Source organism: Mauremys mutica, chromosome 22 (assembly GCF_020497125.1).
Source record: "Mauremys mutica isolate MM-2020 ecotype Southern chromosome 22, ASM2049712v1, whole genome shotgun sequence".
Lineage (NCBI taxonomy): Eukaryota > Metazoa > Chordata > Testudines > Geoemydidae > Mauremys > Mauremys mutica.
Window position 1 is genome coordinate 484,972 of NC_059093.1, and position 11,151 is coordinate 496,122.

At 52.4% G+C, this 11,151-nt stretch overlaps 1 long non-coding RNA gene across 1 annotated transcript; it reads right to left on the reverse strand.

The window, feature by feature from the left end:
* Positions 1–6,465: 6,465 nt before the first annotated feature.
* On the reverse strand, positions 6,466–8,722 carry LOC123354711. Its single transcript, XR_006574835.1, has 4 exons — positions 8,539–8,722; positions 7,894–8,238; positions 7,272–7,525; positions 6,466–7,106 (listed from the first exon to the last, which is right to left on the reverse strand). It is a non-coding gene; the product is annotated as an uncharacterized LOC123354711 (long non-coding RNA).
* Between the last annotated feature and the right edge of the window lie 2,429 nt (positions 8,723–11,151).

Genomic DNA, 11,151 nt, shown 5'->3' on the forward strand with positions numbered 1-11,151 from the left:
TCTTTTCGCCTCTCCAGCACAGCGAGGCTCCTCCCTCAACCCTCTTCCCATTACACCTTGAAGACTAAAAGTAGAAAGCAGCCCTTTCAACAACATCCAACAGAGTCGCTCTGCACAGCAGACTCTGGCCCCTCCCCAGCCTTAATCCCACAGACCCCCATACCCAACAAAGAACCACACGGCCTGTGAAGAAAACTACAGCGAATACAGATGAGGAATTGAAAACACTGACCACTTACTCATAGCCAATTAAGCAGGAGGCAGAAAGCTGAGAACTATTTATGTCTCCTTAGAAGGCTGTCCAGGCTTCTCAGGTCCACTTCTGCCATATTCTCGACTGGTGAGGGCTCCTGGATGATTCCTCTGCAAACTAATAAAGCCAAGCAAGAACTATCACCACACAGAGCTCTATTGCTGTGTTTAATCTTACCCTCATCCCTGCCTCCCTCTGCAGTCCCATCTACATCTGCCCCACTCGATGAACAGAGACTGAATCAACGCCAACAGACACCGCTCTACTCCACTATCCACTACCCTGCAGGATTTTTGTCCCCTCCTACTTCTTCACAGCTCCCGATACACAGCTTTTGGGGCTGCACACCTAGCACGCCTGCCCGTGTCCTAGGAAGGGAGGCAGCACAAGGAGAGGAAAAGAGAGAGAGAATCCATGTGGCTGATCAACGGACATGTTCAGTAGGCAATTTGGGGTCCGTGCATCAGTGGCTTAGTCATATGATATCTGGGGGTGGGGGCTGCACTGTGAGGTAGAGGGGTTTAGGGTTCCCAAGCTGTACTGAGGGAATGTGGGATTCATAAGCCTTGGAGAGTAAGGGCAGGGTGGAGGGGGTTGCAAGGCCCCAGTGTGGCTGGGAAGGGTAACAGGAATTGGAGAGGGAAGCCTGGCTGGCTGTGGGTGGCATGGGGAAATGTGGTGCTGGGGAAGTGGGGCCCAGCAAAGGAGAAATAGATTGGAGCCAATTGGGGTTGAGGTGTAGGGATTGGGTGTCATGGAGGATGTTGGGGTGCCCTGAGATGGGGAACAGATGGGGTGGATTGGAGGGCCACGTGCAGGGGGCAGATTGAGGTGGGGTGAGCCGAGTGCTGGCAAGTCTGGGGATGCCAGAGCAGGTTGGAGGAGGTTGAATGGGTCCCGGTTGGGGGCAGGCTGGAATGCACTGAAGGAGATGCTGGGTGCATTACCTCAAGTGGCCACCTGATGTCACTAAGTATTTTCCTCCCAGAGCAAGAGTGAAACCGGGTGGCCAATCCAGATAACTCACAAACCATTTCCCCTCATCAAGGGATAGTGACAACGAGGGGCCACTCGGGGTTAATGCACAAAGTATTTCCCTCATGGAGCAGCAGTGTCAGTGGGTGGCCTCTTGGGAGAATGCAGAGAGCATTTATCTCATGGAGCAAGACACACACCAGGTGGGCCAGGGCCGGCTCCAGACCCCAGCGCGCCAAGAGCGTGCTTGGGACGGCATGCCACGGGGGGCGCTCTGCCTGTCGCCGGGAGGGCAGCAGGCGACTCCGGTGGACCTCCCACAGGCGTGCCTGAAGATGTTCCACCGGAGCCGCGGGACCGGTGACTTCCAGCGCGCCCCCCGTGGCGTACCGCCGTGCTTGGGGCAGCGAAATTGTTAGAGCCGCCCCTGGGGTGGGCACCCTGACTACTGGACAAAGCATTTCCTTCATGGAGCAACTGTGCATCACCCTGCATGGCCTCACGGTGTCACTGATGCTCCATGCACGAAATGCTCTATGCATTACCCTGCGTGGCCACACGGTGTCACTGTTGCTCCACACAGGAAATGCTCTGTGCAATACCCTGCATGGCCACACGGTGTCACTAGTTATTTCCCTCATGGAGCCACAGAGACACTAGGTCAGGGGTCAGCAACCTCTGGCAGCCACATGCCAAATAAGGCACAGGAGCCGATTTTCAATGGCACGCGGCTGCCTGCTGGGACTCCAGGGTGCCATTAACAATCCTGCCAGCACTGCAAGCCGCAGGGTCCGCGCTCCTGGGCTGGAGCACCGGGCCGAGCACAGCAAGCCACCGGCCCCTCCCCCGGATCCCTGCCACCGCACGCAGCACTCTGGGGCCGGGGCTGTGCGCTCCCACAGGGGAGCATAGGCTGGCTTTGCTTGGAGGCTCATGGTAAGGGGATCTGGGGCTGGGCCAGTTGGGTAAGGGGTGGGGGCAGTCAGGGGACAGGGAGCAGGGTTGGTTGGATGGGGGTGGGATCCCGGGGGGTGGCTAAGGGGTCTCTGGAGACGGCAGACAGGGAACAGGGGGGTGGATGGGGCATGGGAATTCTGGGGTCTGTCAGGGAGTGGGGGCTGGATAGGGATCAGGGGACAGTTAGGGTGGGGGGGGTCTCTGGAGGGTGTGGTCAGGGGACAAGGAGCTGGGGGGGTTGGATGAGTCAGGAGTTTGGGGGGGCTGTCAGGAGACAGGGTGTGGAGGGGATTGCAGCAGGCAGGGAGCAGGGGGAGGGTTGTACGGGTCGGGAGTTCTGGGGGTCCCATCAGGGGTGGGGAGTGGTTGGATGGGGCATGGGAGTCAGGGGGTCTGTCTCGGGGTGTGGATAAGGGTTGGGGTAGTCAGGGGGGAGGTAGGGAGTAGGCTCCTGGGGGGCAGTCACAGGACAAGAACAGGGAGGCTTAGATAGGGGCAGGGGTCCCAGGAGGGGGTTGGGGGAGTGGAGGGGGGCAGTCACCCAGCCCTCTGCCCTGAGCCCTGATATCCCCCCCCCCCACGCACACACCCAGGCCCCTGCCCTGAGCTCTGTACCTCCCTCATACACACCCAGCCCTCTGACTCCTTCACCACCACCACCCCCGACTCCAGCCCTGACTCTGGCACCCCCACACATACCCAGCCCCCCCGCCCTGACACCTGCACCCCCCTCACATGCCCCCAGTCCTCTGCCCTGACTCTTGCACCCCTGCACATCACCACCCCCACCCTGAGCACCAAACGGGAGCTCCTGCACCCCCACTCACATTCCACCTGCACCCCTCACACCAAATGGGAGCTGCCCAGGTAAGTGCCCCCACACCCAGACCTCCTGCCCCAACCCTGAGCCCCCTCCCTCATTCTAGCTCCTGGCCAGACCCTTCAACCCCAGCCCTGTGCTCGGTCCACTCCCACCCTCAGCTCAGTGCAAAGAGAGGAAGAGAATGGGCCAGAACCAGGGAGAAGGTAGCTACTCGCTGTATGTGGGCAGGGCCCTGCACAGCCTGCTGGCAGCCTAGTGGAACCGAACCGCAGACCAGCAGCGGGTTGAGCAGGCCAGCGGTGTAAGATCAACATTTTAATTTAATTTTAAATGAAGCTACTTAAACAAGGTTTTCACAATGTTTATTTTACAATACAACACTAGTTTCTGTGTCTATATATTATATAACTAAAGAGACCTTCTGAAAAACATTAAGGTTTCGTGTGCCAGGAATACATTTTAGAGTGAATAAATGAAGACTCGGCACACCACTTGTGAAAGGTTGTCGACCCCTGATGTAGACAATAACGCTATTTCACTCCAGTGTCTTCCTAAATGTTAATAGTGCTTTTTTGATCTTTGAATCACAGCTATAGAAATGGACAAAACCCGAGCTAACATTTACCCTTCGATCTCTAACAATGCAGGCTGCATTTCAAACCTCTATTCCTTTACAGATCTTCCTAACCAGTCTTTAAAGTTCGGCCATGTTGACCCAAGGTCAGTTTGTGAGTTAATTAACTCTTGCTGGCCTCGTCACCTTACAATGAGATATTACATTACACGCAGATCACCACAAGGTCTCTGTGGCTTTGAGCTCCTTAGGACCTAGCGTTTAGAATGCTCTTTGCCACTGACCAATCCCTGTGAGAAGGGTGCAGGTCTCCTCTTTCTAGCTCCTCTTGGGCCGCTGGCACTTGCTGGGCAATGAGACCGCCCACTTCTGAGGGAACGGAGGTCTCTCCTTTACGGCGCTTTTCTCTCTGCCCCATTCGAACGCCCCTGGCTTAAGGACCACCCTGTAAGGAAGGTTTAGGTCTCCTTTACCAAGCAAATTAAACCACAAGTCACTTTGACACGCCCGGCAAAATGACTGCCCTGTAACCAGGGTGTAGGGTCTTATCCCTCGCATGCTTAAACTAGGGGAGCCTTTTTGTGCCTATGGCTGAGCGACACCCCACCCCTGGAGGAGGCTTGAGCTTCCCTTTCTCTTAGTGACAGGAAATTCCCCCACAATTATTTCTACTGGACTTTTTTGAGATTTGAAGTGAAATCTTATTTGCGACCTATCCAGGTCAGATGCAACATGGTGTGGCGAAGGGGCAGCTGTAAGGGGATGGTGGAGGCCGTGGGAAATTCGCCCCTTTTCTCAAAAAAGCCAAGAAATGGCCCAACCATGCAAATGTCACACCATCTGGAAATGACCAGGTGAGGTGCGGGGCTCCTTTCAGACCCTCACTTCCACCTCATCCTTCTTCAAGTCCTTTTGCCCTGCCCAATTTACACCGCTCAACCAACCACAACTTTGACCCTTTGTTTTCTTGTGCACAAGAAAGACACCATCGCACTGATGAGTGTTCAACTGTAGACATTCGGACAGCTCCCTCAGTTGTGTCCAAATTCCAGGCCTTGTGTCTCTTTGGAGATAGACAGAGGAGATTCCTAGGGCTACGTCTGAAGGGATGTGGCTATCCTTTCTGAAATGTGTTGATGTTCAGGTGTTGTAAGCACATGTGGTGGTATTCAGAGCCAGCACATGGGTGCACCTAACCCTACTAACAGGACTGCGTCACAAGGAAGAGGGGTCTTTTCTGGTAAAGGTTACGGAGCACCAACTTATTTTCTTGGTGAGCTAGGAAGGTAAGTCCGGCAGGGTGTCGCTGAGAGATGGAGGATTGATCGGAAAGGAGACTCAGCAGGATCCCTGCCTTACCTGTTCATTTCCAGATCTTTTCACATTGGGGACTTCCCCCCGCCGCCTGCACACACCGAGTTTAAAGGAGGTGTATTTTACTAAAGAAAGGGTGACCACCCTGTAATCAGGATTTAGGCCCCTTTTCTCCTGTCTACATTGGCCCTCTTAATGGCACCCAACATAGTCACTCTGCAGAGCAGATTCTGGCCCCTCCCCAGCCACAGAGCCCCGTACCCAAGGACAAAGCACACGGCCTATGAAGAAAACTACAGCAAGTACAGATGAGGAACAGCCAGTTATGCAGAAACCCGAGGACTATTCATGTCTCCTTAGAAGGATGTCCAGGCTTCTCAGATCCACTTCTGCATATTCTCCTCGGGCGAGGGCTCCTGGACGATTCCTCTGCAAACTAATAAAGCCAAGCAAGGACCATCACTACACAGAGCTCTATCAATGTCCTCATCCGTGCCTCCCTCTCCCATTCCATCTCCATCCCCCGGACTCAATGAACAGAGACTGAGTCAACATCCACAGACACTGCGCCACTCTAGCGCCCACTATCCTGCATGATTTTCATCCCCTCTTACTTGTTCATAGCTCCCGAGACCAAGCCTGTGGGGATGCACACCTAGCACTCCTGCCCCTGTTCTATGAAGGGAGACGGCACAAGGAGAGGCAAAGACAGAGACAGAGAGAGAAAGAGAGTGTTGGCCAACACACTAGAGAAGAGAGAGAAACACAGGAGAAAGGCAAGTAACATCTGGAGTCCTCCTCTTGAATCCAACCTTCTCCTGCGGAGGACACACTGCTTGTGAACAGAGAAATGACAAGCCCCTAAAAATGGTGACCTTGTCTCCCTTGTATCCCCAGCTAGTCAGGAAACTCTTCTGACAAACCAGCCCCAGCTAACAGGGTGTCTGTACCTGGAGTCAGATGGGCTGTTAAGTGTCTGTTTTGCTGAGGGTTCTGTTATCTCACTGACAGTGGCATCTGCTTGGCTCCCAAATGAACGGCTCTTGCCTGCATGAACAATGCTCACAGGCTCGCTGCTCTCACTCACTTTCCCATTACATGAGGGCAGTAGACTCTGACATGTGACTTATTTTTCCTTGGTACGAAACCCAGCAGAGGAGAAAAAAACAAACAATGTCACGTAGTCTCTTCATCTCACATCTCCCATATCCCACAGCTCTGCCATCAAACCGTCTCCTATTACTACTTTACATCTGCAACTAGAAGGGATCCATTGTAACAGCACCCAAAATAGTCACTTTGCTCAGGAGACTCTTGTCCCTTCCTCAGCCTTAATACCACAGTGTCCTGTACCCAGTGAGGAAGCAGAAGGCCTGTGAAGTAAACTACAGCGAGTACAGATAAGGAATTGAAAGCACTGACATCTTACTCAGCCAGTTGTTCAGAAGGCAGAAAGCTGAGGACTGTTCCTGTCTGGTTAGAACCATGTCCAAGCTGCTCAGATGCACCTCTGCCAGTTTCTCCTCCGGCTCGAGCTCCTGGACAATTCCTCTGGAAGTGCAGCTGCAAAAGCCAAGCATGCGCCATCTCTACACACAGCTCTAATGGTACTTGAAACGTTGCTCTCAATCCTGCCTCCCTCTTTCACCCCATCTACATCAGCCTCACTTGAACAGAGACCGATTCAACACTGACAGTCACTGCTCCACTCTCGCACCCACTACCCCGCATGGTTTTCGTCCCCTCCTACTACTCCAGGGCTTTCAAGACCTAACCTGTGGAGATGCACACCCCGCAGGCCTGCCTGTGTCCTAAGAAGGGAGATGGGACAAGGAAAGGACAGATTAAGAGAGAGCGTTGGCCAACACACTAAAGAGACAGAGAGCGAGAAAATGAGCCACACGGGAGGAAGGCAAGCAACTTGACACCTGGAGTCATCCTCCTGGATCCAACCTTCCGCTGCAGAGGACACCCCGGTACTGGCCAGAGGACTGAGCAGCCCCTGAAAATAGGGACCTTGTCTCCCTCGTAACCACAGCAGAGCCTTCACCTAACAAGACACTTATCTCACTGACAGTGGTCCTTGCTCCACTCCCAGCTGGATGGCTCTTCCCTGGCATCAACAATGCTTAGAATCTCCCAGCTCTCGCTCCCTTTCCACGGAATGTAGGGAGTGGACTCTGACTCTCCACTTGGTACTAAACCCAGCACTAGGGGGAAAAAACAAATCAGTTATGCACGTTGCAGCCTGAGATGCTAAGTTCTTCTTCTCCCATCTACCACACCTCAAGGCTCCGCCCTCAACCCTCCTCCCATTACAGCTTTAGCACTACAACTAAAAAGCAGCCCACTGCACCTACATCCAAGATACTCACTCTGCACAGGAGACTTGTGCCTTTGCCTCGTCTGAATCCCACAGAGCACCGTGTCCAATGAAGAAATTCAGAGCCTCTGAACAAAACCGGAGCAAGTACAAATGAGGGATTCCAAGCACTGACCGATTACGCACAGCCAGTTGTGCGGGAGGCAGAAATCTGAGGACCATTCATGTCTGCTTAGAAGGATGTCCAGGCTCCTCAGGTCCGCGTCTGCCACTTTCTCCTTCAGCTGCTGCGCCTGGACAATTCCTCTGCAAGCGCAGGAAATGAGCGAAGCAAGAGCCATCACTACACAAAATTCAATTGGTGCAGGTAATCTCGCCCTCATCCCTGCCTCCCTCTCCCATCCTATCTACATCAGGCCCACTTGAAGAGAGACAATCAACATCCACAGTCACCCATCCACTCTAGCGCCTACTACGATGCATGATTTTCGTCCCCTCCTACTTGTTCATAGCTCCCGAGACCTAGCCTGAGGGGGTGCACACATAGCACTCCTGCCCGTGCCCTATGAAGGGAGACAGCAAAGAGAGAGAGAGTGTGTGTGTGTGTTGGCCAACACAGTAGAGTAGAGTAGAGAAGACAAGAGAGAAACAGAGGAGGAAGGCAAGCAACTCACCACCTGGAGTCATCCTCATGGATCTAACCTTCTCCTGCCGAGGACACACTGATCCTGGCCAGAGAAATGATCAGCCCCTGAAAATGGGGACCGTGTCTCCCTCAAAACCACAGCTAGTCAGGAACCTTTTCTTACAAACCCAGCCCCACCTAACGGGGTGTCTCTACCTGTAGCCAGGTGGGCCGTGAGCAGAACCCTCAGCAAAACAGATACTTATCTCAGTGATAGTAGCAGCTGTTCTGCTCCCAGATGGACGGCTCCTGCCTGGCACCAACAACGCTCGCAGTCTCGTCACTCTCACTCATAAGGGCAGTAGACTGACATGTGACGTCTTTTTGCTTGGTACTAAAACCAGGGGATAAAACAAGTAAGCTACCGTCTCAGTCAGAAATGTCTCTTAGGCTCTTCTTTTCCCCTCTCACGCACGGCGGGGTTCCGCCCTCTACCCATTACACCTTTAGGACTAAAAGTACAAAGCACCTCTTAAAACACCACCCAACAGAGTCACTCTGCACAGCAGACTCTGGCTCCTCCTCACCCTTAATCCCACAGAGCCCTGTACCCAACAAGAAACCACATGGTCAGTGAAGAATACTACAGTGAGTACAGATGACTCTGAGTTCAAAGCACTGAGCCCTTACTCACAGCCAGTTATGCAGAAGGCAGAAACCTGAGGACTATTCTTGTTTCCTTAGAAGGATGGCCAGGCTGCTCAGGTCCACTTCTGACATTCTCATCCGGCTGGGGCTCCTGGACGATTCCTCTGCAAACTAATAAAGCCAAGCAAAAACTGTCACTACACAGAGCTCTATGAATGCCCTCATCCCTGCCTCCCTCTCCCATCTCATCTACATCAGCCCAACTCGATGAACAGAGACTAAGTCAACACTGACTGTCACCGCTCCACTCTAGCGCCCACTACCCTGCATGATTTTCATCCCCTCCGACTTCTTCATAGCTCCTGAAACCTAGCCTGTGGGGATGCACACCTACCACTCCTGCCCGTGTCCTATGAAGGGAGACGGCACAAGGAGAGGCAAGGACAGAGACAGAGAGTGTTGGCCAACACACTAGAGAAGAGAGTGAGAGAGAGAGAGAGAGAAACAGAGAAAGGCAAGAAACTCATATGGGCCGTGAGCAGAACCCTCAGCAAAACAGACACTTATCTCACTGACAGTGGCGTCTGCTCGACCCCCACATTGACGGCCGTTGCCTGGCATGAACAATGCTCACAGGCTTGCTGCTCTCACTCACTTACCATCGCATGAGGGCAGTAGACTGATGTGTGACTGCTGGGTTTTAGTACCAAGGAAGAAGTAAAAGGAAGAAAAAAAATAAAATTACCATCTCCGTCTGCAATGTCACGTAGTCTCTTCATTTCACATCTCCCGTATCCCACAGCTCTGCCCTCAACCCATCTCCCATTACTACTTTACAGCTGCAACTAGAAGGGACCCATTTTAACTGCACCCAAAATAGTCACTTTGCTCAGGAGACTCTTGTCCCTTCCCCAGCCTTAATCCCAAAGAGCCTTGTACCCAACGAGGAAGCACACGGCCTATGAAGGAAACAAGAGTGAGTACAGATAAGGAATTGAAAACACTGACTTCTTACTCATAGCCAGTTATCCAGAAGGCAGAAAGCTGAGGACTGTTCATGTCTCCTTAGAAGGATGTCCAGGCAGTTCAGGTCCACTTCTGCCAGCTTCTTCTCCAGCTGAGACTCCTGGACAATTCCTCTGCAAGCTAATAAAGGCAAGCAAGAACTACCTCTACACCAGTGGTTCTCAACCTTTTGTACTGATGATCCCTTTTACATAGAAAGCTTCTGAGTGTGACCCTCCCCTAATAACTTAAAAACACTTTTTGTATATTCAACACCATTATAAATGCTGGAAGCCAAGTGATGTTTAGGATGGAGGATGACATTTCACAACCCCCCAAATAACAACCTTGCGGCCCCCTGACGGGAACTAAACCCCAGTTTGAGAACTCCTGCACTACGTAGAGCCCAATTAAGGCCCTCTTCCCTGCGAAGCTTTCGAACAGTCTTAGCCCCACAACACCAACAGTCACTGCTCCAGTCTCGCACCGACTTCCCTGCATGATTTTCGTCCCCTCCTACTTCTTTATGGCTCCCAAGACACAACCTGTGGGGGTGCACACCTAGCTCGCCTGCCAATATCCTAAGAAGGGAGACAGCACAAGGAAAGGCAAGGACAGATTGAGAAAGAGTGTTGGCCAACACACTAGAGAAGAGAGAGAGAGAGAGAATCACAAGAGAAAGGCAAGCAATTCACCACCTGGACTCATTCTCCTAGATGCAACCTTCTGCTGCGTAGGACACACTGCTCCTGGCCAGAAAACTGAGCAGCCCCTAAAAATGGGGATCTTCTCTCTCTCTCAAAACCACAGCTAGTCAGGAACCTTTTCTTACAAATTCAGCCTCAGCAAACGGGGCATCCCTTTCAGGAGCAAGGTGGGCCATGAGCACAGCAATCACTAATACAGACACTTATCTCATTGACAGTTCCATTCCCATTTTCAAGGCATCAATAATTCTCGCAGTCCCATCACTCTCGCTCGCTTTCCATCACGAGGGCAGTAGACTCTGACTTGTCACTTCTTTTCCCTTGGTACTAAATCCAGCGGAAAAACAAGTCAGTCACCATCTCAATTGGCAATGTTGGGCAGCCGCTTCTTTTTGCCTCTCCCACATGGTGGGGCTCTGCCCTGAACCTTCCTCCCATCACGCCTTTAGGACTAAAAGTAGAAAGCACCCCTTGCGACGACACCTGAAATAGTCACTCTGCACAGACGACTCTGGTCAGACACACCAAACCTGTGGGGAAAACACGTAGAAATTATGCTTCTTTTTGGCTTGTAACTTATTGCTTCTTGTAGCTTTTTGCTTCCAGCAAGCACGGACAAGGAGGAGCAAAGGGGACGGCTAGTTGAGGTGCACAGCGGACCCACCACAGTCCCAGACTGCACGCCAGGGGAGATCTAGTCATTGAGTGTTGGGGTTCTTAGGGATTGGCTTTTTTCGGCCTTGTTTTCAAATGGGTTTATCTTGATTTTTGGCTTATTGTCAAAGTCGGGGTGCTTATTTCCCCAGTGAAAGTTAGCAACTGTGACTCTGGTCCCTTCCCCAGCCTTAATCCCAAAGAGCCCCACACCCAACAAGGAAGCAAACAAAGTGTGAAGAAAATCACAGCAAGTACAGATGAGGAATTCCAAGCACTGACCACTTACCCAC